This window comes from Grampus griseus (genome assembly GCF_964374135.1).
Source record: "Grampus griseus genome assembly, chromosome: 3".
NCBI lineage: Eukaryota > Metazoa > Chordata > Mammalia > Artiodactyla > Delphinidae > Grampus > Grampus griseus.
The window spans coordinates 128,513,841-128,540,431 of NC_139019.1; positions in this window are offsets into that span (position 1 = coordinate 128,513,841).

Sequence of the window (26,591 nt, forward strand, 5' to 3'; positions counted from 1 at the left end):
TTTAGGAGCAGCCCTTTAATCAATCCTTGGTGAGAATTGGTAAATACCAGAGGTTCTCAAATTTTAGTGGGAATCAAAATCACCTGGCAAGGCTTTGATTAAATCACACACTGCTGGGTCTATCCCAGAGCTTCTGATTCAGCAGGTCTGAGATGGGTCTGAGAACTTACATTTCTAACAAGTTCCCAAATAATGGGGATTCTGCTGGTCCAGACATCACAATTTGAGTAACAGCAGGGTGCACATATCCTACTCTCATCACTCTTCAGCTGGGGTAACTGAGGTGCGTCATCCACACTGGCTATATTAGTCTGCTGCTATAACACAATACCACAGATTGGGTGATTTAACAACAGCAATTCATTTTCTCACTGTTCTGGAGCCTAGAAGTCCAAGATCATGTGTCATCAGGGTTGGTTTTTCCTGAGGCATCTCTCCTTGCCCTTCAGATGGCTGCCTTCTTGCTGTGTCCTCACATGGCCTTTGCTCTGTATACATGCTTCCTGAGTATCTTTTCCTCTCCTTGTAAGAATGCCGGTCTAATTGAATTAGAGCCCACCCTTATGACCTCATTTAACCTGAATTACCCCTCTAAAGGCCCTGTCTCCAAAGGCAGTCACATCAGAGGTGAGGGCTTCCACATATGAATTTGGGGGGGGGGACACAAGTCAGTCCATAACACAAGCTTTCAGAACTCTCCAGGCAGTTAAGCTCCAGGTATTAAGAACACACCCTTTGTCGGTCTTCCATTATGACTCAGTTCCTCACTCCCTTACTGTTATTTCCTGGAATCACATTCCAGACCAACTATTTGTGTGCCAGTCCTTATGTCAGGACCTAATTCTAGGACAGTGCAAACTCAGACAATCATTGTTCTTTTATCAAGTGCTTACTTTTAAAAGCACACAGTGTGGGACTTCCCTGATGGCACAGTGGTTAAGAATCTGCCTGCCAGTGCAGGGACACGGGTTTGATCCTTGGTCTGGGAAGATCCCACATGCCATGGAGCAACTAAGCCCATGATCCACAACTACTGAGTCTACACTCCAGAGCCTGCAAGCCACATCTGCTGAGCTCACACAACACAACTACTGAAGCCTGCATGCCCTAGAGCCCGTGCGCTGCAACTACTGTGCCCATGTGCTGCAACTACTGAAGCCCACATGTTCTAGGGCCTGCATGCTGCAACTACTGAGCCTGAATGCTGCAACTACTGAAGCCCGCACGCCTAGAGCCCGTGCTCTGCAACAAGAGAAGCCACCGCAAAGAAAAGCTCGCATAGCACAATAAAGAGTAGCCCCTGGGGCTTCCCTGGTGGCGCAGTGGTTGAGAGTCCGCCTGCCGATGCAGGGGACACGGGTTCGTGCCCTGGTCTGGGAGGATCCCACATGCTGTGGAGCGGCTGGGCCCGTGAGCCATGGCCACTGAGCCTGTGCGTCCGGAGCCTGTGCTCCACAACGGGAGAGGCCACAACAGTGAGAGGCCCGTGTACCACACACACACAAAAAAATAGAGTAGCCCCTGCTTGCCGTAACTAGAGCAAGTCCACACGCAGACAAAAAAATAAATAATAATAAGAGCAAAGCTAAATAAATGTTTAAAAAAAGCACGCAATGTTTACATCAACATGGTTAATGTACAGAATTAAAAGTCAAGAGACAAACTGTAATTCCAGATTTGTAGCTAACTCACTAATCTTAAAGCACTGAGTGATTAAATGTCTCTAAGCTTCGATTTCATTATGTAGTAAATGTATGTATCAATCGCAGCCCTGACTAACTTCTACAGGCAGTGTGAGGATGTGTATCGCTAACAATTCTTTGACTATAAGTAATAGAAGGTTATTCTAGCTAGCCTAAGCAATAAAAAGGACGTTATTAGAAGGTTATCAGATAACTTACAGAGTTAGAAACTGATAGGAACACGCGTTTTCCATGTCAGCAGACACCACTTGACCCCCCTGCCTGTGGAAGGATGCTGCCGTAGCAGAGGGTCATATGAAAACAAATTCAGGACCATGAACCCCACAAGGGAAATTATCTAAAGGTGTAAATAAATCGAATATGTTTCTGTTGTAATCTGTTGAATCTACATACTGTTGAGTTAGATACTAATTTGATAAGTACCTTCATCAGTCGTGCTTGGAGGACTCTCACTTTTGAAGTATGTGCCTCAGATTTGACAGAGCTCCATTTCAAGCAGGCTTCTGATATTTGGGTGCACTTAATGGGGAAAACCAAAGAAACCTAGGGGAAATGGAAATGCACTATGCAAATAATAGTTATTGAATATCATTCATGATCTTGGCACATCCCTGAACCCATATTCTTGAAAGCAAGTGAGATGTTACTTAGCTTTTAATGATACATGATCATCTGATCATCATGGTGCAATCTGTCACAACATCAATTTTATATCTTTTACAACCCTAATGAATGACCTCTAAATTTGTCCCTATCCTGAAGCCGTCATATTCAAGATTTATAGTCCTGGGAGAGAGAGTCTGATTGGAAAAAGCTTGAGTCACATGACTTCCCTTTGTCTGTACAAGGCCAGCAAAAGGAAAAATCTGAAGAAAGAAATCTTCTGGTAACACTGATCTCTGCAATAAAAAGGCAAGGTAGGGCTTCCCTGGTGGCGCAGTGGTTGAGAGTCCGCCTGCCGATGCAGGGGACACGGGTTCGTGCCCCGGTCCGGGAAGATCCCACATGCCGCGGAGTGGCTGGGCCCGTGAGCCATGGCCACTGAGCCTGCGCGTCCGGAGCCTGTGCTCCGCAACGGGAGAGGCCACAACAGTGAGAGGCCCACGTACCGCCAAAAAAAAAAAAAAGGCAGGGTAACTTGATTTGCAGTCTCATTGAGGTAACATGATACAGGAGAAGAAATTTCTCACACCCATCACACACATGCCCTGCTGTCAGGAAGAGAGAGTGGGTGATTAGGTGCTGGATGGCTCGATATGACCAGTTTCCATTACAAAAAAAAAAAAAAAAAAGTAAAAAAAAGTAAGTACTAGTGTTTTTAAAAGTATAGAGTCATATACCAATAGAGAAGATAGTTATTGCCCTCCTATTATTACATATAATTATTAATTATAGGATCTGACAGTATTGGCAAAGAAGTCTGAGCAGGAAGACTGAAAAAGATATTGAACTGGGGGCCTGATTAACCTCTGTGTAATGAGGTCATCCAAAGAAGTGCTGCCACATCCTCTAATCCCATGAAAATGCTATGAAGGAGTGCAGGCAATACCCATCTCTTTTGATGGGTATTTCTAGAGAACCTGACTTGATGACTATGGTATTTAACTTTGCTAGTAGTGGGCTGTGCTGTATTCTACCTCTGTTTTAGTCATAACCTTGTTGTGTGACCTGGGCATTTCCCTTCTCCTTCTCAAACCTCCACTTCCTCATCTCTAAAAAGAGGACTGAATTAGGTCTTTGCAGCTTGAATCTCATGTTTCACAATTGAAAGCTGACTGAACAGTAAGCAGCTCTACTGTAGAGTGAGGGAGTCAATATGCTGTAATGGGTTCCCATGGAGCTGAGGCCTGGGCTGGGGATCCCAGGAGATCTAGCGAGGAGAGAGAGAGAAGGGCAGGCAGCCACCACTGTTAAGCAATACCATGGACTCCCATGGATAATACCTGGATTTAAGAATCAAATTCTGCCCCTACCACTGAAGCCCATTCAATATTTCCATCAAGTTGTAATTGTCCAAGTGGAGGCCCATACTGTGGGTAGGTCTGTAGCAGTTTAGATTAGAAAATGGAATTTAAAAAGAAGCACACGGGGAGGTAAACCTCCAGCTCTATATTCACCACCTTCTTAACAATAATAATTTTGACAGTGCCTTCATTTGTCAGAAACAAATTTTTCTCCATAAAAGTATGTGTGGGTAAGGGAGGTGGGAGATTATTTATTAGATGTTAGCCTTTTTAAACACTCTATTGAGTCTCTATTGAGACTTGTGTTTCTATGACACCAAATCAGATAAAGGCACTAATGACAATGCCAGCTTGTGAAGACCTACAGCTTGAGAGTGACAGCATTTAAAAAATTCTTTCTCAAGAGCTAACTGTGATTACAGCCTGATATGATTCAGGCAGGGCAAATCATGGACCCCAGGAGGAAACCCAGATTACTGGAGAAATTCTCTCTCAGAACAGCATCCAAGCAGCAGAAAACAGGACTGATAGAGGGAGATGGATTTGAGCAGGTCATTTCATTCATTCATCTGTATTAGGGTAGGATCACTCAGAAACCATTCCATGAATATGACTTTTAAAAATAAGTTCTAGACTTTTATATCTGACCAATATGGAATAAAAGAGATCCAATTTGTCCTCCTGAAAGAAACTACCAAATACAAGCAACAAACAAAATATATAAAACAATGGTTTTAAGGCCCTGGACATCAGGCAGTGAGACAATAAATAAAGTGAACCCCATGATTGTCCTAGGTTACTGTATTGAGAGAGTTTTCAGGCCCTGGACAGGGAGAAGGGACTGAGGTAGAGCCTGGAAGATTCCCTGAGTTGAGGAGACAGAGCGGAGAAACCAAAGCAACTAGAATTCATAGGAATGAGTACCAGAAAGGAGAAAGCATCACAGAGAGACCTAAGGAGTGTCCCCCTCAGGTATTCAGCAGAATATTAATGAGCGAGTAAGTGAATGTGTGCGCATGTGTGTGTAAACTACTCAAGGTCAGAGAGAAAAACCTCTAATGGGATTAGAGGGAACAGTACCTGACTCTCAAACTGGGCTGGAAATAGAACTGGTTCCCACAAGACAGAAAGGAAAATTCATAGGGGAGTCACGGGGCATTGGGTTAAATATTAAGAAAGGCCTTATCTCATTAGTGAGGGAAAATTAATTCTAGATGAAGTACTGCTCTGGAGCCTCATAATGAATCATAAAATCAAGAGCCCAAAAAATTCAAACTGTTTTCAAATAACTAAACCACCTACCGTAACAAAGCTCAAGAAATACACATCACCCAGCAAGGTAAAATTCACAATGTTTAGCATCCAATCAAGGATTACCAGAGACGTAAAGAAGCAGGAGGACCTGACTCATTATAAGAAAACTTAATAAGAAAAGATAAGAAAACTTAATCGATCAGTCAAAACCAATAAAAAATTAACACAGATATTACAATAGAATTATTAAACAATGGCATAAAGACAGTTGTTATAATTGTATTATATATGATCAAAAGGTTAAGCAGAGATGTTCAAGATACAAAAAAAGAACCAAAATAACTTCTAGGGAAGAAAAATGCAATCTCTCAGATGAAAAATACACAGGATGGAATTAACAGCAGCTTAACCATTTCGAAAGAAAAGATTAGTATATTTGAATTCACAGCAATATAAATGGTTTCAAATGAAACACAGAAAAAAGCAGTAAAAAAGAAGAGTGAAAAGAGCACTAGTGATCTTTGTGAGCATCAAATTGCTTAATACATATATAACTGGAATATCCAAAAACTACTGGGGGAAGAAGAAAAAAAATACCTGAAGAAATAATGGCTGACAAAATTTCCAAATTTGATGAAAATTATAAACCCACACATCCAAGAAGCTCAATGAAACTCAAGCACAAGAAACATGAAGAATACTAAACCAAGGCACATAATAATCAAATTGCTCAAACTAGATAAAGAAATAATCTGAAAAGCAGCTGAAGAAAGGAAACACATTATATACACAGGAACAGAGATAAAGTTAAATCAGATATCTTGTTGGCAACAATGAGAGCAAGAAAACAATGAAACAACATTTTTAACGTACTGGTAGAAGAAAAAGCTGTCAACTTGTAATTCTATTCCTTGTGAAATATCTTTCAAAACCAAAATGAAATAAAGAATGCATCAGCAGGAGACTCACACTAAAAGACATATTAGAGGGAGTCCTTCAGGCAGAAGGAAAACAGTACCAGATGTAAATATGGATCTACATAAAGCACAGAAGAGAAACAGAAATGGTGAATATATGGGTAAATATATAAAATTTCTTATTATTTAAATCTCTTTAAAATATAAAGTTAAGCTTAAATAAAAGTAATGACAATGCATTTAGGGCATTACAACATTTATAAAAGTAAATTTTGTGATCATAAAGTCCAGAAGGGATAAAATAAAAGTATACTATCATAAGCATTTTAAATTATATGTGAAGTGATATGTATCACTTGAAGGTAGACTATGATAAATTAAAGATGTAGACTAAAAACCTTAAAGCAACCAAAAAATAATAAAACAGACTTATAGTGAACAAGTCAACAAGGGAGATTAAATGAAGTCTTATGTATTCAATTTAAAAGAATGCAGAAAAAAAGAGAAAGTAGGGCACTAGAAAACAAATAACAAGACAATAGATTTAAACCTAACCATATCGATAATTACATTAAGTACAGATGGTCTAAAAACCCATAATTAAACATCAGAGACTGTCAAATTGGATAAAAATTTAAGATTGAAAGGAAAAAGATGACACGCCATGATAACACTAACCAAAAGAAAGCTAAAGTGGCTATGTTAATATCAGACAAAGTAAACTTCAGAGTAAAGGATATTTCCAAAGATAAAGAAAGTAATTTTATGATGATAAACAGGTCAATTTATCAGGAATACATAGCAATCCTGAAAGTTTATATACCAGGTAAAGCTTTAAAATTCATTAAGCAAAAACTGAGAACCATAAGGAAAACAGACAAATTTATAATTATAGTTGGAGACTGTAATACTCCCTCCCAATAACTGATAGATCAAGAAGTCAGAAAAATCATTTAAGATACAAGTCTTTAACAAGATGCTCAAACTGATGGATCTAATTGACATTCATGGCACACTCCACTCAACATCTACCGGGTACAGAATCTTTTCAAGTGCACACAGTATTGACCAAGGTAGATTCTATTTTAGGCCATAAAACAAGGCTCAATAAATTTTAAAGATTTTGAGTTATACAAAGTATGTTTTTTGATCAAAGGATATTTTTTAAATGTACTTTTCCACTGACCTGTGATAATGGGCCATTGTAGTATATTGTTATTTTGCCCATATACCCCTTACAATGCTGAGGTATTCATTTTCCCAGATGCCAGTAGTGTTGCCTGTTGGAATCATGTTGTCTTTTTCCAGGGCTACAGTATCCTGGCCGTCTCAGTTTCAGATGTTCCCATGGGATTGACTGAGGTTTCTGTTGTAAGTGTATCATATTCCTCATTTCTTTATAGGTGTTATTCTTAAGAACTCTCCCAATAAACCATCTGAATGCAAACCTCTCTGAGTCTGTTTCCCAGAACAGGACTTATGACAAATGTGTTTACTGCAGCATTGTTTATTATTTCACTAAATTGAAAGCAACCTAAGTGCCCACCAATAGTTAACTAGTTAGGTTAAATGAAATATTATGCAACTATTAGGAGATGACAATGGTGGACCTCTTGAAAAAAAGATAAGTAGATAAGACAGAAAAGTACAAAAACATGTAAACAAGGACCACAGTGGTAATGAGAAAGACAAGCCTCCTACCTCACGTTACAGGGCTGAGACCAGAAATACCAGAGCCGGGCAGAGGGAAGTGAGTCTAGTTCACTTATCAAGGTTATAAGCTATTAAAACAATAGAAGGAAAGAAGCTAATGTGAACAATGGAGAGAATGCAGGATTGGGGGCATGTGACGGAGGCATGGGAAAGTTGGAAGTGGTAGCCTGGAAAGAAGAATCTGGTCCAGAGATAGAAGCATGGAAGGATGGAGTTGGGGATTAGAGACTGAGTCAATATTTGAGGGCTAGGAGTGGTAGACGAAAGTGAGGCTATGACTGGGCAAGTTTTTCCAGGGACAGAGTGAAGAATGGAGCCTAAGCAGGAACACTAGGTGGGGTGGCCAAGCAACTTCAAAGCTGAAGGAGGAATAGTACTGGGACTGAGAACAAGGAAAGGTGGCACTTAAGAGAAGAGGAAAGAATCAGGCTGAAGCGGGGTGTAAGCAGAGGTTGTAGGTCCGACTGAGCACTAGAAGATTTAGAGGAAGAAGTTACAGATTACTGAGAGATGGGTGGAGGCTGAGGAGGGCATGTTCTCCTCACCTTACAAACCTACAGACCCAGAGAGAGCCAGTGATTGTGGAAAGTGATGCCTAGACTCCTCATTGACCTTTAAATAAGCTTCCCCAATACAAAATATTCTCAACAGCAAGATCTGAGGGAGAGCTTCTGTCCTGACCTGTAACAGATTGCATTTTCCAAAGGTGTCCACACAAAATATCTCCAATCCACATGATCTTCTTACAATGTGATCTTGTCATTCCTTCTTCAAGAATTCCTCCTTGAATTTGGGTGGGCATGTGACTACAGAGGAAGTGATGCTGCATGATTTCTGAAGCTGGGCTATGAGGGGTAGTACAGCTTCTGCTCTGCTCACCCTTTTGAAACATGTACCTTGGAAGCTCTAAGACAAAAGGTAAGAAGTCCAGTTTCCATGAGGCTGCCATGCTGGAGAGATCACATGTTGAAACTACAGAGTGATAGAGGGGTCCCGTCTGTTCCAGCCCCCACTGCTTGCCTCTTTCTAGCCCAGACACCAGACAGGAGGGTGAGCAAGGCTTTAGTTGCTTCCGTCTCCCACATTTTGAGCTGCCCAGCTGATTTCAAGTCTCCACCAAGCCCTGCTCATATTGTTGAAGTGTGAGAAAAATAGATGTTAAGTCATTAAGTTTTGTGCTGGTTTATTAGGTAATTGGAACACTATCCCCCCTGCCTCTTGTTTGGGAAAATAGCTGTGGACAAGCTCACTGATCTTTTTGGGGTGATTGTGATGATCAGGATAATGGGATGGCCATTCTGGCACCTCCTACTCACCAATGAGACTATGAGATTAACCATATTAAAAGGTCACAGCATTTCATCATAAGTGCTTTTGAGATCTGGCTCGAACCAGTGATTTTTACTCTGGCCTTATCAGGCAAAAATTAAACAGAGGAAGAAGTAATCCTGGAAGGCAGTGTGGGATTAAAGGAGTTATTTGATCTGCTCCTGGATGCAATGGTACAGTTTTTAAAGACGTGTGCTATTTTAAAAATCAATGAATTGTTTTAAATAAGGCAAAGGCTGAGAAGATTAGGATTTCAGTGTATACTTAGAATGTTGAGAACCCATGCCTTTTCTTCTTGTGGGATAATGTAACCGAGAATGAATTCATTTGCTGACACAAAAGGTCATTTACAAAGCAACTCAAAACATTTTTAAGCTAAACCTAAAAGGAGTAAAAAGATACGTTACCTGACATTTATCATTAATTAAAAATTTCTGGAAACCAAAACTTCTTATATGCCCCGATTCAATTTTCAAGCTAGTAACTGGCTCCCATTCTCACAGTTAATGTGAGTAATCGGATGAGTTTCCTAGAATTAGAAATGGCCCTAATAAGGAGTTGTTATGTATTATTCCTAGCATATTCAGGAGCAAAATAAATTAATCTCAGCCTCACAGGACTTTTGTTACAAATTTCAAGAAGCATATCCTAATACACTTAGGATACTTTGGACTGAAAGTAACATGGGTTAGCATTTAGTAGAATATCATCTAAAATTCTGAAATCTGTATTTGGAAGAATTACAAGATTTTTAGCTTGGAGATGCGCTATGGATCATAAGAATATTTTCAGTATCTGAAAGAGACTGCTATGTGAAAGTGAGTGCAGATATAATCTGTGATGTCCCGAGTATACTGCCAGGACAAAAAGAGGGATGCTACAAGGAACTGTATTTCAGATTAATAATAATAACAATAATAATAATAAATTCTCTAATGAATACATTTGTTCAACGAAGAAATGCACTCTGCATTGCTAGTGTGTTTAAGCAAAAGCTAAGCACTGGCATATCAGAATCAAGAAGAAACTAAATGAAAATTGTATCTTCAGTAGAACTGAAGTCCCATGAGGGCAGAGATCATGAGCAATCATCCTGTCTTGTCCAAAGCCTTAATTGCAGGGTCCGGCACAGTGCCAGGTCCGTATCAGGCTCTCAGTAAATACATCTTGTATCAATGAATAAATGCATGATGCAGAGTTGCGCTTAGTGACCCATTGAAGGAGCAATACTCCTATTCCGTCCTTCCCTTTATAAAACCCTGAGGGCAAGGCTCTTTGAGCAACTGATTCAACTTGTTCAACCGCAAGCTGACGCACACAAGCTGATGAAGCAGAAGTTATTCTTTATATTCCAACTTGAGACATTTTTTGCTTGTATTTTAAAGCACCAATCTAGCTGTCCAAAATGCCTTTGTTCCAATAGAATAATAATCAAATTTTAGTTCAACAGCTGTGTGCAACGCATATTTAAAAAGAACATTTTTTGAATTACTCCCATTTCCATTTTTCCATGCTGCTCAGTTTTTCTATATTGATGCTATTAAAATCATAGTTGAGAAGAGTTGAAAAGAAGAAGGAAGGAGCAAAGTGAATATCCACTAATCTCTCCGAGGATGCTGATTAGACATGAGAATTTTTCTGCTTAGTGCTAAAAAGGTTTCCTAATTCTAGACTGAGAGAAAGCAGACTTCTACTGCAAAGGTCTAGATAGTAGATAATTAGGCTGTATACTTTCTGCTGAAACTCCTCACTTTAGAACAAAAGCAGCTGTAGACAACACTTAAATGATTAAACATAGCTATATTCCAATAAAACTTTATTTACAAAAATAGGTGGCAGACAGAATTTGGCCTGTAGGCAAGAGTTTGGTGATCCCTGTTCTAGGTCATGTGTTTTGCTTGTTTGCTGCTGTATATATTTTACATAGGGCCGTGAAATATATTGTCTCATTGGAGACTCAGCTGGCAATTTGACATAGCAGGGGTTTTGAACCCAATTTTATAAATGCAAGTGCTAAGGTGCAGAAAGCTGAAGCCACTTGAACAAGATCACAGAACAAGTCATTTGCAGGGTCAGAACTAGAACTCTGGTCCCTGAACACCTATTCTGCCAGCTGGTGAACTACAATATCCTGTTACCTTCGTATCTACTCATGGGCAAGTATTTGGTCACGTATATGATGTGATTTAAAGGAGTGAAATATACCTCCCACACTGGTATGAACTTGTGCTCAGATTTTCACAATAGAAATTTATTTCTTTGACTAAGGACACAGTCTACTTTAAAAGAGAAAATTTCCTTTAGATAGTGTATTATTCAGGGCTTCGTCAGAGCAGGAGACCAAAACAACTGGCTTAAGCAAAAATAAAAAGAATGGAGATTTACTGGTTAACATAACTGGAAAGTTTAGGGATATATTGGCATCAGACATGGCTGGATTCAGGGTGTAGTATTCTTTTCCACCTCTGTTTGTTCTGCTGTCCTCCAGGTTTGTGTCACCTTCAGTAAGGCTCTCTCCATGCAGTGTCCTACAATACTTCCAAGTTTAGACACCCACAGCTCTGAGCTAATGGAAAAGGAAGCCTCTCTTCCTCAGCAGTATCAACCCAGGTTTAGGCTTATCTCTCACTGGCTTAAAATGGGTCACATGTCCATCCCTAAGAAATCAACCAATCCAATCAATCTGAGTAAACGGCATGTGCTGACTGGCTTATGCATGACTCATTGGCCCCTGCAGAGATAAGGTCAGTCCCATTTCAACCATATGGACTGAAGGTATGGGTGGTTTGGCTCCAGAAAGGAAACTTGGATTTTCTGTTGCCAAAGGAAGGAGGAGTGGATTTTGGCAGCAAACAGAACAGATGTTCACTATGGAAGGACAAAACATAAACTCTGTATTAAACAGTATCCATTTATTGTAAAATAATCTCAACAGAAATTAGTCATTCAATTATTCTGCAGGCCTCGAAATAGATTAATTTTAAGGAGAGAGTTGGCAAAACCAATCTAGCACTTAGTCATGGAACCAAATCAGGATGCTTAGATTCGTATCAATGGCTCTGTGCATAAAAATTTGTGCTATTTTGGTTTTCAAGTTGAGCTTCCTGTGGAATGCTACCCCAGTTTTATCCACAACCCACTTCTCTCTTACCTTTCTATACTACAAAAGATGGAAAACTAAAATTCTTGATTTTCTGCTCTTATTTACAAATACGAATGGCCCTGTCACACAGAGGTGAACAATGAGATTGGGAAAATGTTCCTGGGAAGGGCTTTATTTTCTGCACATAAAGACAGAGACCTGCTAGAAATAGGCCTTTAATTTCTTCTTCCTGCCTGGAAAGTGGAAATGAGGCCTGGAGATACAGCAGCCATCTTATAGCCATGAGACAACATACATGAGGACAAAAGATCATAGGACTACTATAGCAGCCCTGGATTGCCTACCTCCTGACTGCTTGTAGCACGAGAAAAGCAAACTCGTGTTTCTTAAAGCCAGTGAAGTAGGGTTTTCTATTTTCTTACAGCCAAATATATTCCTGCCTGATTTAATTCTCAAATTAATCTAATGTTGCTTAAGGATGCTGGGAAACTGGGACCATAGACCCCAAAGTAGCAGCCCCTACACTCTAGACATTAACAGATCACTCATAATCTTGGAAATCTTGGCTTCTTCTGTTGGAAGGATATTCCTAGCAAGTTTTGATTATCTCCCTCTCCAGAGTTTAGAGAGACCCCTGGTAATTCTTACAGCCATACGGACCTGAAAGTAGATAAGCGGATGCTCTGTTTATATTTATACTGAGACATGGAATTTACTCATCATTTTCCTTGGCAAGTAAAATTGCAAAACCCTTTCCCAAAACAATCCAATGATTCCCCACCCCTTGCCAGATTTTACCTAAGTGATACTTGGGAAATGCTGGGAGGCATAGGAGATAAACATTTTAATCTTCATTAAGTTTCCTAAAATGTGCAAAGATTTGAGTCCAGAAGGACGAAAAGATATAAAAATTTCAAGACAATATAGGTAAGGACTTGAATAGAGACATTTTTTCCACAATTTCTTTAATAGGTTTAGAGGACAACAGAAAATCTCTACCTAAATTGGAAGTAAACAAAAAAAGTATATATTATAAAAGGAGTTTTCTCTTTAATTACAAACTACCATTAATCTAGAGGTAAGAAAAAGATCATAATGTGCTATTTCTTCCTGGGGCAAAGGCCTACCAAATGGCTTTTCAGTTCATTTCATTAATTTTCACTCTTGCCAACAGTTTAAAAGACTACTCATTTCCCTATATGTACAATTACCAACAATTTAACATATTATAAAATGTTGTAATATTTTCAAACACTCCCAGGCTCACTTCTAGCACTCAGAATGCAGTTTGTCAAAAAGAAGAACATTAAAGGGTCAATGACAAAAATATTATTTTATTACTACAATAATAATTATTATTATTATTTTAATGGATAATCTGTCTTTAACAACAACTCCACCTATTCATCTTCCAAATAATTATCAAGAATCTAAGTGCATCAAAATGGATTCGAGACCTGAATGTAAGACCGGACACTATAAAACTCTTAGAGGAAAACATAGGAAGAACACTCTTTGACATAAATCACAGCAAGATATGTTTTGATCCACCTCCTAGAGTAATGGAAATAAAACCAAAAATAAACAAATGGGACCTAATGAAACTTCAAAGCTTTTACACAGCAAAGGAAACCATAAACAAGACGAAAAGACAACCCTCAGAATGGGAGAAAATATTCGCAAATGAATCAACAGACAAAGGATTAATCTCCAAAATATATAAACAGCTCATGCAGCTCAATATTAAAGAAAGAAACAACCCAATCCAAAAATGGGCAGAAGACCTAAATAGACATTTCTCCAAAGAACACATACAGATGGCCAAGAAGCACATGAAAAGCTACTCAACATCACTAATTAGAGAAATGCAAATCAAAACTACAATGAGGTATCACCTCACACCAGTTAGAATGGGCATCATCAGAAAACCTACAAACAACAAACGTTGGAGAGGGTGTGGAGAAAAGGGAAGCCTCTTGCACTGTTGGTGGGAATGTAAATTGATACAGCCACTATGGAGAACAGTATGGAGGTGCCTTAAAAAACTAAAAATAGAACTAACATATGATCTAGCAATCCCACTACTGGGCATATACCCAGAGAAAACCATAATTCAAAAAGACACATGCACCCCAATGTTCACTGTAGCACTGTTTACAATAGTCAGGTCACGGAAGCAACCTAAATGCCCATCGACAGACGAATGGATAAAGAAGTTGTGGTCCATATATACAATGGAATATTACTCAGCCATAAAAAGGAATGAAATTCAGTCATTTGTTGAGACGTGGATGGATCTAGAGACTGTCATACAGAGTGAAGTAAGTCAGAAAGAGAAAAACAAATATCGTATATTAACGCATGCATGTGGAACCTAGAAAAATGGTACAGATGAACCGGTTTGCAGGGCAGAAGTTGAAACACAGATGTAGAGAACAAACATGGACACCAAGGGGGAAAACCATGGTGGGGTGGGGATGGTGGTGTGCTGAATTGGGCAATTGGTATGACATGTACACACTGATGTGTATAAAATTGATGACTAATAAGAACCTGCAGTATAAACAAACAAACAAACAAACAAACAAAAACAACTAATACTAAACTTTCTTTGGGTTATTTGTATGGAAATATGTTAATATAAATGTTTCAGACACTACATGAAATTTCTAAAAATCTTATATGTTCTGGTATAATACGTCATAATTCTATTTATTACTTTAAAATGTGTATCTCAGAAATAACTAAATTTCCTTGTCAACTGCATTATTTTGAACTTTCATCAAATCTTTAACCATGGCCATTTTTAAGTCTTTTGTCATTTACAGACAGTTCTGGGTGTACTCTGATGCTTTTGCAAAAATGTTCCTATAAAAGGGTTTCATCTTCAAGGAATTCATGGAAAAGACTCTGACAAGTACAGGTTTCTGGTAACTGACTATACTGCTGAACTGAATGAAGAAGCATTTTCAGAACTCTAATGGAAAACTGATGAATTCATAAAAGTGCTAACAAAAGATCAAGATGAAAAAAATTAATTACATGGGACTGAGTGAACTGATGAGGATCATTATAATTTTTGTGACTTTCTGTTGGAATAAAAAAATAAAAAATCCCACAAGGACTCAGAGGCAAAAGATATACAAATCAATTTTCACTGCAAAGTAAAGGAGCTGTTACAGTGGAGGATTCCTGGACTGAATGTCAATATTATGACATAGTATGAGTATGTTTTGTGTTTGGTAATTGCAATCATTGTTGCTTTTGTTGTGGTCATCCATTTACAATGCTTGGTGTCAGTTTATTATCTCTTGTAAAAATAAAATACAGTGTGTGTGTGTGAGTTCTGGGGGAAAAAAAAAGGAAATTAAAAAAAAAGAAAAAAGAATCTAAGTGCAACTCTTGTATGTTCATTGCAGCATTATTCACAATAGCCAAGATATGAAAACAACCTAAATGTCAATGGATGAATGGATAAAGAAATATATATATATACACACACATACCCCCCCACACACACACAAAGGAGTATTAGCCTTAAAAAGAAGAAATCCCGCAATTTTCAATAACATGGAATAATCTGGAGAACATTACACTAAACGAAATAAGCCAGACACAGGAAGACAAATACTACATGATCTCACTTATACATGGAATCTAAAATAATCAAACTCATAGAAGTAGAGAGTAGAATGGTGACTGCTAGGGGCTGGGGGTAAATGGAGTGATGTTGGCCCAAGGGTACAAAGTTTCAGTTATGCAAGATGAATAAATTCTGGGGACCTAATGTACAGCATGGTGACTATTGTTAACAATACTGTATCATCATATGCTTGAAATTTTCTAAGAGGGTAGATCTTAAGTGTTCTCACCACATTTTTTTTTTAACTTAAAGAGGAATCTAAAGGCAAGGTGCTACGAGAGATAGTGAATCAGATGTGTTCCTGAGACGTCATCCTAATCCTTCATTTTATTCCCTTTCACCTGAATTTCTGTAATAGACTCCTAATAGATCTCACCGCTTCTGGTCTTCCTCCATTATGATTCATCTAACACATCACCGCTAGGTAGTTTAATGTTTCTGGTAGCACAAAAGTAAATGACAGATATGCTGAGATTAAATGATCACTAACTCAAATTAGTGATCTGTAATAAAGTCACATTTTCCTAAAACATAACTTCAGGCTATTCTAACTTTCATCATTTGCTTCTTAAGTCAGAGCTTCTAATCAGTGGGCCTGTATATTTATCCCTCAGCCTTGGGATAGGAACTGTTGCCTTGGGCCAATTAACTTCATCCAATTAACTCAGTTTGTATATGAATATGTTAATATTTTATGTGTTACAACATGGAAGAGACTGGAAAGCACTGGCTTGAGTCATTCCTACTTGATTTTTTATAAAGCCCCTAGATGTAAAATCTATATTTGTTTTATATTTTTAGTGTATTTCTTAGGAAATCAGTGGGTAGGAAGAAGAAACAGTTTGAAAAGATCTGATAAGAATGTGTGTGCTTCTTTTTAATGATCAGAATGTAAAGATCAAAGGAAATGTGCCCATTCTCCTAATGGCCTTCGGGTCTACTTGGTAGTCAGTCAACCCTAGGAATTCTTACTCCCTATGATAGAATTCATATTGCTCAAGGTCTTGCTCTCCCAGGGATACAAATGAGGTGATATCAGACTGATAAATTGATTTCCAGGTTCTTGTACCTCATACTTTTGGGGGACTCCCTGGTGGTGTTCTGTTCTCCTCTTGAACACTCAAGGCAGCCACCGTGTTCTTTTCCGCTTCTTTTCTTCCCCATAGTCGCCTTGTTCAGATTTGGGTGTATTCTTTTCACCAAGCTGTTTTATGAGCTTATGGGGACGTGGTGGTTGCCAGTCTTGGATGCTCAATGTCTACATGAGGAGTACCTTCTCCAGGGTTCCTCAAACCATCTGTCTTTGAGGAGCTCTTGCAAGTGTGATGAGAACAATGTCTCCTCAATCCAGAGATAAAGATTGTTCCAGGGCCTTACAGCTCTATTTGCACTCAGAGACTCACAAATTTTTACTTTAAAATAATACTTGGCTTCTTCAATTCACCATCTTCCTTGAAGAGAAGTTTACACCTTGTCCAAGAGACCAGATATGGGACAGATGGCAGTTCATTCTTTATTACTTCCATATTTCCCCCTCCTTGGGTCTATAAACAGACGTGGACACAGTACGTGCTTTACAAAAAAAAAAAAAAAAAAGCAAAAAGTCTCCATGTATAAGAACAACTTCAGTAAACACCTAAAGATACCACAAGCTACCTCATGCCTCAGCTAAACTCTGGCCTCAGACAGACACCCCGTTATATTTGCATCGTCATTTCTAGATTTGAGTTGACACCCATTTGGAAAGAAGACCTATTTGGGAAACAAAGAGCTTTAATGTATTGTTGCACTTTTCCCCCTGTCCGTTATTGTTTATCTGGTCAAGTTGCATCATGTTTCTACATCAGTTTTTCCAACCATAAAATGAGAAGAAATGTTGAGGTTACCATTATCTCTTTCATGGCTCATATGCTGTAATTCTTGAGTATACACTCCCTAAATCAGTCAAGTATTAAGTAAATGTGTGTGTGTGTGAGAGAGAGAGAGAAAGATAGGGAGAGGGAGAGGGAACCCAGTTGCTGGGTATAGAACAAAATAATGATTAAAAGCATTTGTTCTGTCTCAGGCCAGCTACTTCACTAGAGATTTGACCTAGTGCCTGTGATTTAATCTCTTTAGCCTCTTTTCCATCTCCTCTAATATTGGGATAATAGAATCTACTTAATAGGGTAGGTTTGGGGATTAAACAAGATAGTGCATGGAAAGCACTTCAGACATAATCAGTGTTCAATAAATTAACTATTATTTTTATTGTTACATAACTGACAAATATGAAAGAACATCAGATATGCAGGACTGTCTGCAGATATGCAGATAGTTTATAACTATCTCTTAAACTGTACCTTTAATTATAAGTACTTCAGAAGATCAGAAAATATAAAGATCATACTTGTCTGAGTTTTATTCATAGAGTAATTGCTCACTAAACATCTTTTGAATGAGTGAGTAAATGAATGTTTTTCAGGATAATCTGCCTCCAAGTGCTGCACATAATTATATTCTCCTGGATGTCATCTGAAAGACGCACTTGAGACAAAGACTTGCAAATAAGGTATTTTTTGAGGCACAGGAGAGTGAATAGGGAAAGAGTGAAACCCAGTAAGAGGAAGAAGGGTTACCAAGTGGGCCACCAGTGCAAGCAACCGGTTATTGGATCAACTCTTATGATCAGCTCTGAGAATGCTTGCCTGGGAGAAAGAAGGGAGAAACGTTACATCGACCCATCTCCTGTCGCCCTTGGTCACAGGTGGCGCCCTACACTTCTCCATTGCACATGTGTGAGGAGCAAGCAGGTTCCTGGGGATTCAGTAGTGTCAGAGAAGTCCCAGAAAGGAAGGGAGAGACACAGTGCAACTCTGAGATGAGGTTTTCTCAGCAGGAAGTGAGTCAACATCTTTGCAGAACTAGGTGTGGTCGCCATGGCTGAAGTCCAAGGTAAGTCTAAGAGGATGAAAGATGTTGACGGGAGGTGCCCAATTCAACAAACAGAGCTCATGCAGAGAAGAGCAAGCCAGGGTGGTGAGGGCACTCTCCAAACCACATCATCAGAGGAATGGAGACGGTGGAATCATAGGAACAATAACGACCAGTGTGTATCGATCACTCACTGTGTACCACTGACCATCTAGGTGCTTTGTATTCACCGTCTCATCAAATCCTCCCAACAGCAGAGAGCCTGAGCTTTCGGAGCCTAGAGGTATTGAGGAGAAGCTGCAAGTAGATGTCTGTCCATAAGGTGGGGTGAAACTTGGGTTTGTAAAACTTGTTAACTCTCTGGAACAGCTAACTTCTCTGTTAGACGGCCGCTGTTTAAAATGAAGAGAAGGATCACTCTTCCAATGTTTGAAGCACTGTCATTCATTATGGCTGTATTTTATTTTATTTTATTTTATTTTATTTATTTATTTTTTTTGTGGTACGCCGGCCTCTCACTGTCGTGGCCTTTCCCGTTGCGGAGCACAGGCTCCGGACGCGCAGGCTCAGCGGCCATGGCTCACGGGCCCAGCCGCTCCGCGGCATGTGGGATCCTCCCAGACTGGGGCACGAACTCGCGTCCCCTGCATCGGCAGGTGGACTCTCAACCACTGCACCACCAGGGAAGCCCCATTATGGGTGTATTTTAATTCATACTTAACAGGCTGCCCTTGTCTTTTATTCGTTCAATTTCCCAACAATCCACAGTTTGAAGCATCATATATTGACAGCTCTAACCCAGCTCTAGAGTACCACATCTAGACTTCATACATCAGATAACGAATAATGTTTCAAGATAATGCATTCATCGGTGAAGCCTGTTTCAGACATATGGTGTGTGCACACACATATACACACTCATACACACAACTGCCACTGGTCATTTGGAAAGCCACCTTGCCCTTTACTGTAGTTTATTGGGAATTGGGACTGTTAAATTCAATCTTCAGAAATATTGAGGAGATGTTGGGATTGTATTATCTCTAAAATTACAATAATATTAAAGTTTTATCAATTTTAGTTCTGTGAAATGAAATCATGATTAAGTCATGCACATGCATTGTTTAACTTTTATGTGTAGACATTTAAATAACACATTAGTTATAAAAGTAGGAATCTACTTAAAATTATCAGGTAAGTATAAAATATCTTGAAGTGGATTCCAATAAAAGGTACTAGAGAAAAAGATGTTTATAAAATAGAAATCAGGTTAGCAAACACTATACACATAAAGCAGAAATTACATTCCAAAAAATCTAAATTAATATAGTTTTTGAGCTTCCTAGCAGTCAATCAAAAAAGAGATAGATGATATTCTCACAGCATGGCAAAACAAGTTTTTTTGTAAAGTAAAATAAGGCAAATTTTAGTTTAATCTCTTCACTTCCCAAACTCTATTCCCTTTTGGCTCACCCTAGCCCTGGAATAGAAATTAGGAGCAAAACCATGAGTTTAGATATTGTTGTATAAGATGGAAAGGGATATCTGTGTGGTGTGAAAGGAGGACCGTAAAAGGCCCGTATGAACATATATATCTCTCCTATAAATGAACTGAAATACTTAAAATTTCCATCAGTTGGAAGGACTAACAATGGTGTATTTAATTGGAATTTAAAACATGTAAATCACCATAATTAGAGTGTGGCTTAGTGCACTGAGGTCAAATAGGAGACCAGACTCTAATCTTCTTGTCACACAGCCTCATCCTCAATCAAGTCCCAGTAAATATTTTTATTCTGAGCTGGATAAAGACATTGATTGCATTTTGAATCAAATTTGCAGATGCTGCAAAGCTGAAAGAAGCAATAAACATTGTGCATGATCATTTTAGATGTGTGGCAATAATAAAAAGAATTTGAAAAGTTGACATTTATTAGGGATAGAGTCCTAGAGAATTGACTAGATGGTAATAACTTAGGGATCTTTCAAACCCTGAAATACTATTGTTTGATGCTAAAGGGGGATGGGTGTCCTCATACACAATGGAGTTGGGATGCAGGAGGTGTCATTCACAGACACTGCAGAATGGATACTGTTTGCCTTCCTCCCAAGTACACAGGGCAGCAGCCCTTCAGTATGCCAAGTGCATCCACTTTGTCTCCACTGTTATCACCTGGTCCAAATCACCAACATCTCTCTCCTGAAACACTGCAATAGCCCATGAAAGATCTCCTCTCTCCAATATTGCCACCCCCTAAAGTTTCTCCTCCACACATAAGCCGGAATAAACTTTTCAAAGGTAAAATAAACTTTTACAATAGAAAATGTAAAAAATGTTATCATGTTTCTTTTGAAAACTCTCCCCATAGTTCCCCAATATTAGTTGTTTTTGTTTGTTTGTTTGTCTTTTTAATCTTGATAATGGCTGTCACAGCCCCACAATATCAGGCCTTTCCATTACCTCTTTGCCCAACTCAGTGGTCCCCTTCTCACACTCGGTGTTCAGTCTGCTCCGGCCACACTAGCCTTCATTCTTTTCCACAAATATGCGAAGCTGGGTTCTAGGTCAGGGTCTTTGACTTTGCTGGCTGCTCCGTCTAGAACACCCTTCTCTTAAGTCTTTATGTGACCGGATTAACCTCATCATTTTTTTTTTCCCTTTTCCTGTCTTATTTACAGCAACTATCCTGGTTTTGATATTTCACTTAATTTTCTATTATGTCTTTATTTTCTCCTTCTTGTTCGAATTTAAAGTCTATGAGAACTTGTTATTTGTATGTAATTCTCTCCCAAATCTGCAATGTCTAAAATAGAACTCTGTCCAGAGTGGAATTTAATGTGCATTTGTAGGAAGGGAGTGAGGAAGAAGGGAAGGAAGGGAGGAAGGAAGGAAAGGAGCAAGGAAGAAAGGACAGAAAGGCAAATGGCAATTACCTGTAAAAAAAAAAAATGCCTTTAGAACTGGCTATATGCCTGATTCCATTAAAAATAATGTCTATGATGCCAACGTTATACTCATAAAGGTACACTCACCCTTCAAAAACAGAAGAGAATAGAGAATTGTGCTAGTTATTATCTTTCATAGAACAGAAGTTGTCTTCAAGCAAGGTATTTTTCACATGTAATTTGTCATTCATAGCTAAAGTCCAATTAATCAAGTTCCTAGTAATGAGACTTGAATTTTCACTGCAAGAGTGAAATTAAAGACCATTATAAACAATTATGCAAAGAAGAAAATCAAACTATGGTGGGCTATCTGTTTACCTCCCAATAAATAAATAAACAAAAATGCAAAAAAAAATTTTCTATATACCACTTAGGGGATCTGGTGTGTCAGATGGCAGTAAATTTGAGGTAAGGGTGTTCACCAGTTTCTCTTTGTTAAGTAGAGGCAGATTTAGTCTTGAAATGGAATCTTCTTTCAGATGGAAGGCTAGGGATTAGCAGCAATAAAAAAAAAAGGAGAAAGATTTGACATTTTCATAGGGGAAATGTGGGAAGCCCTTGTTCTCCCATTAAAAATGGTATTTTAGTGGCTTGCTGCTCTGAGCGAGAATGTTCTGTACCTTGCCTGTGTCTTCTCAGGCTGAGGGGAAATTAGTGATTTTAGCTTAAAGTATAAATAATTGTATGATATTGTCTGCATTCTGCATGACTGTAATGTTCCTCGTCAACAAAAAGTCCTTATTTTAACAAGCCATGGTGATGATGCTGAGGGGAAAAGAAAGGTTTTGATTGCTCAGGATACCATAGCTTTTATTGTGTCTCTCAAATGTTTTTGCCATCGATTATCCAAATCCCATGTCCATCTGAATTCCTCATTTGCCCAGTGTTCCTTTTCCTTGGATGAGAAACATCTGTGCTTACTTCTATTCCTGCCCATGCCACACATATTCTGAAATGCAGGAGCTTTAAATGGATGGAGAATCAAGCAAATCTTTCTTCTCCTATTCAGCGCCCAGGACTGTGCTCATTTATTTGTTAACTCAACAAATATTTATTGAGTCCCGACTAAGCACTGAGGATATGATATTGACAGAAACGGTCCCCACCTACATGAAGTTCATAGTCCATCGGGGATGACAGATGTTGATCTAAGAATTAGTCATGTGAGAAGCATTATGAAAGAGGAAATACAGGATGGTACGTCATGACTTAGTTCTCTCTTAGGAAGTGATATTTAAGCTGAAATCTGAAGGATGAGGAAGCATGATCCAGGTGGAAAGAATGAAGGATATGGGATGGGGTGAGCGCTAAGCTTCCAGACAAAGGAATAAGTAATACAAGTCCTAGAGGAAAAGAAGAGGGTGGGGTGGGGGCCACTTTCAAGGAACTGAAAGAAAGAGGACAGGAGACAAAGATTTGCCATGAAAAGCTCATGCCAGGCCCTCTAGATCGAGCAGTGGAGAGAGCCTTTTGGAGGTGTTTATGCATTAAGGTAACTTGGTCCGATTTACTTTTTGTGAGAATGACTCCAACTACTCTGTAGAGAACTTCCCAATGGGGACACAAGGAGGGAGAAGGCAGGCCTAACCCGAGGTCAGTGCCATACTCCGGGAAGGAGAAGGTGGGGGCTCCACAGAGTGCTGGAGGTGGACCTGGAGATGAGTGGAAAGATGAGAGAAACACTGAAAACACATCATTTGGGGCAGAATGATGAGTCTGCCTTGGAGAACTAAGTGACGGGTGATCACTGAGGCGAGATGTCAAACCTAGAAGGTCACATTGGCCTTTTCAGTTCTATAGTCAAGGATCTACTCCCTAAAGGGAAAAGTTCAGTCTCTTCAATCTATCTATAACCAATTTTCTCAGCACTACTGATATCTGGCAGTGGATAATTCCTGTGTGTTGTACTATGATGAGTAGCATCCTGGCCTCTACCCACTAGAAGCCAGAAGCAGCTCTCTCTGCCCAAGTTTTGACAACCAAAAATGTCTCCGGAGGGGGGCAAAATCACACCTTTTGAAGACCATTATTAACCTGTGCTGATTCCACCTTCACTATGCAACTTCCTATGTTCTTTCCCCAACGTGCCCTACCCTGGACCATCACATTTTTGTCCTCACTATTTCCTGCATGTATCAGAAGACCGCAGGGAGCTTTGTTTAATAATGTCATTTTGGGCATCACACAGACCTGGGTTATCCTAGCTCCATAATTCACTAACTGTATAATCTTAAACAAATTACTTAACCACTTTTAGTTCTTCATTTGTAAAACAAGGATAATATCAGTTCTTCCTCATGAGACTGTTCAGAAGATTATCACAGTCAAATGAGAAATACAAAGCATAACACATCTTAGGTTCTCAATTAATTTTAGTTACTATGAAAATATGTTCATTCCACCTTTCAGGCCTTTGCCCATGGCATAGCTATGGACACTCATCTCCCTTAACCACCACCCACCTATCCAATTCACATTTGACTTTCTGTCAAGACCCTCATTGACATTTCCTCCCCATGGAAGCTTTCTACCAACTATTCTAATATATACTGATCAGTGCCATTTTCAAACTCCAGCAGCAGTTAGAGCTCATACTATGTAATTTAGAACCTTATCATATATTAACATATTTTCCATTTGTTTTGTCTGTACACGTTTTCAAACTTCCTAACAGTATATAAATCCTATGATGATATGAGAATGATATATTGTTGTGGGCAACAACTGATGTTGAGTGGATGACAATGGATTGAAGTCACCCACATGTGTGAGGAAAGTCAACTTTCAATTATAACTAAGTAGCCACAGGACCGCCCTGTGCAGGAGCAGCTGGATGGATAAGATCAACGTATTTCTTCTGATCTTTTTCATGCACATGGATGCCAATCTGCATAAAATATAAATGAATTCTCAGCAAGAGTGAGCTCCTCTAAGAGACTGACATTTCCCCTGTGTTTGACAAGAGTGGAGAATTCTAGGAATTCAAGGTGAGTAAATGGCGCTGCCATACAGCTTCACAGGAGGCTCTGACTGTGAGCTAGGATCTCATTTGGCTTTGAACTCAGCATGAACTCAACTCTCAAATCTACTGTAGAAGCTGACTTTAAAATTAACCATTTATTCTTTGACCTTGACTTTACTAAGTCACAGAAATAGACTCAAAGGAAAGGGAAGTCTTGACCATTGGACCCATCTAAGTCATAAGGCAGAGAGTTAGGAAATGTGGCTTCTATCGCTACCTATATCAAGAAGCTTGCTGTATCTTTGTTATTAGCCAAACTCATGGTAGGTGCTCCGTAAATGTTTATGGAAATAGATTCTCCAACTCTATGTCTGTGGGGCTTTGAACAAGGCCTTCTTCTCTTTAGCTTCAGTTTTTCTATCCATAATATGAAAAGCTGAATCAACATCAAGGGGTTTCAAACTAAGTGTCTAGCATTTCATAGAGGTGTCCCAAAGTCCCCTTGGGACTGGAGACTGGCCAGGAGACATTAAGTGACCAGAATTCTGAACTTGCCATTCTCATTTCCATCAGATAATCAGCTTTTTGTTATTATTGTTGCTGTTTTATAGTTGTGTCTCTGCTTAAAGTTTCATCTGAATTAAGGAGCCAGCTTCTTAAACAAAAACTTTCAAATCACTGACCTAGACAATCTTTAAGGTTGTTCCAACTGTGTTATGTGGTCTTCATTATGGACAAACAAGAGGAAATGAGAAGGAAAAAAAAAGCACTGCTTTTCTGCTTTAAGGATAGATTTAGGTTATATTCAGAAAAGAGTTTAACTGGAAAAACATTAGAGTTTAAGATAGAATAAGGAAATTAGGCAAATCTTTTCCTTAAATAATTCAAAGTTTGGCTAAAAGTTATCTTTGTAAATAGACATTCTGGGGGACCAAGATCAATTTCACTTAACCAACAACATTATCACTACATTGAGTATAGCCCTGAATTGAGAATTGTGACTCAGACATGTTTCCTGTCTCAAGATGTTCACAATCCAATATGGGAGCTAAGGTATCTAAAATAAATATCTGGGATAAAACTAAGAAATTATAAATGCCATATAATTTATATATATATATATATATATATATATACACACACACACACATATATATATATATATATCACATCTTCTTTATCCATTCATCTGTTGGCGGACATTTAGGTTGCTTCCACGTCTTGGCTATGTAAACAGTACTGCTATGAACATTGGGATGCATGTATCTTTTTGAATTAGAGTTTTCTCCAGATAGAATAAAATAAAATAAAAGCCATATAAGACAGATGGAGAAAGTACAGAGGAGTGTTATGGGGTATCCAAGAAGGGAAAATTAATTTTGATGGGAAAGATCAGAAAATACTTAACTGAGAAAGTAGATTTTGAGCTGGACCTTATAGGACAGGAGGAATTTGGAAACAGGGATGTGGCAGAAAGGTCATTCGGTTGAGAGAATAGAATGAATCAATGACCTGACAAGAGAAATAGCTCTCTCCAGAACGCAGCAAGAACGCATTTTGTTGGAGGAGAAGTCAGTCCTCATTTGTGCTCCTCACCAAATAGTTCCAGTGTTATGTCTGGGCACCTGCCCCAACCCCTTAAAGCTAGAGGTAGCTACGTCACTTGCTTTGACCACAGAGATTTGAGAGGAAGCAAGATTTGCTACATGTCATTTATCCTACCTCAGCAGCAGTGCAGTGTGGAGTTGGAGCCTCCTTCAGGCTGGTTCCCTGCCAATGACGCAGAGCTAAGGCCCTCAGCCAACCCTTGACAGACACAAGCCATTGTTTTAAGGCACTGAAATGTAAGGGCTGTTCGTTATCACAGTGTGGTAGGCAGAATTCTAAGACAGTCTGCATGATTTCCATCTCCTGGTAGCCTAACCTTTGGGTAATCCTCTCCCTTTGAATAGTGACTCTCTTCTAACCAGCTGAATTCGGCAAAGGTGATGGAAAAGTACCTCTGTGATTACCTAATGTGATGTTAGACTCCATCTTAACAGATTCCCCTCTGACTGTGAAGAAGTAAACTTCCATGGTCTGAGAAGGACATGTGGCAGGAATGGTGGGGCCTTTAGGAGCTAAGAGTGACCTCTAGCTGACAG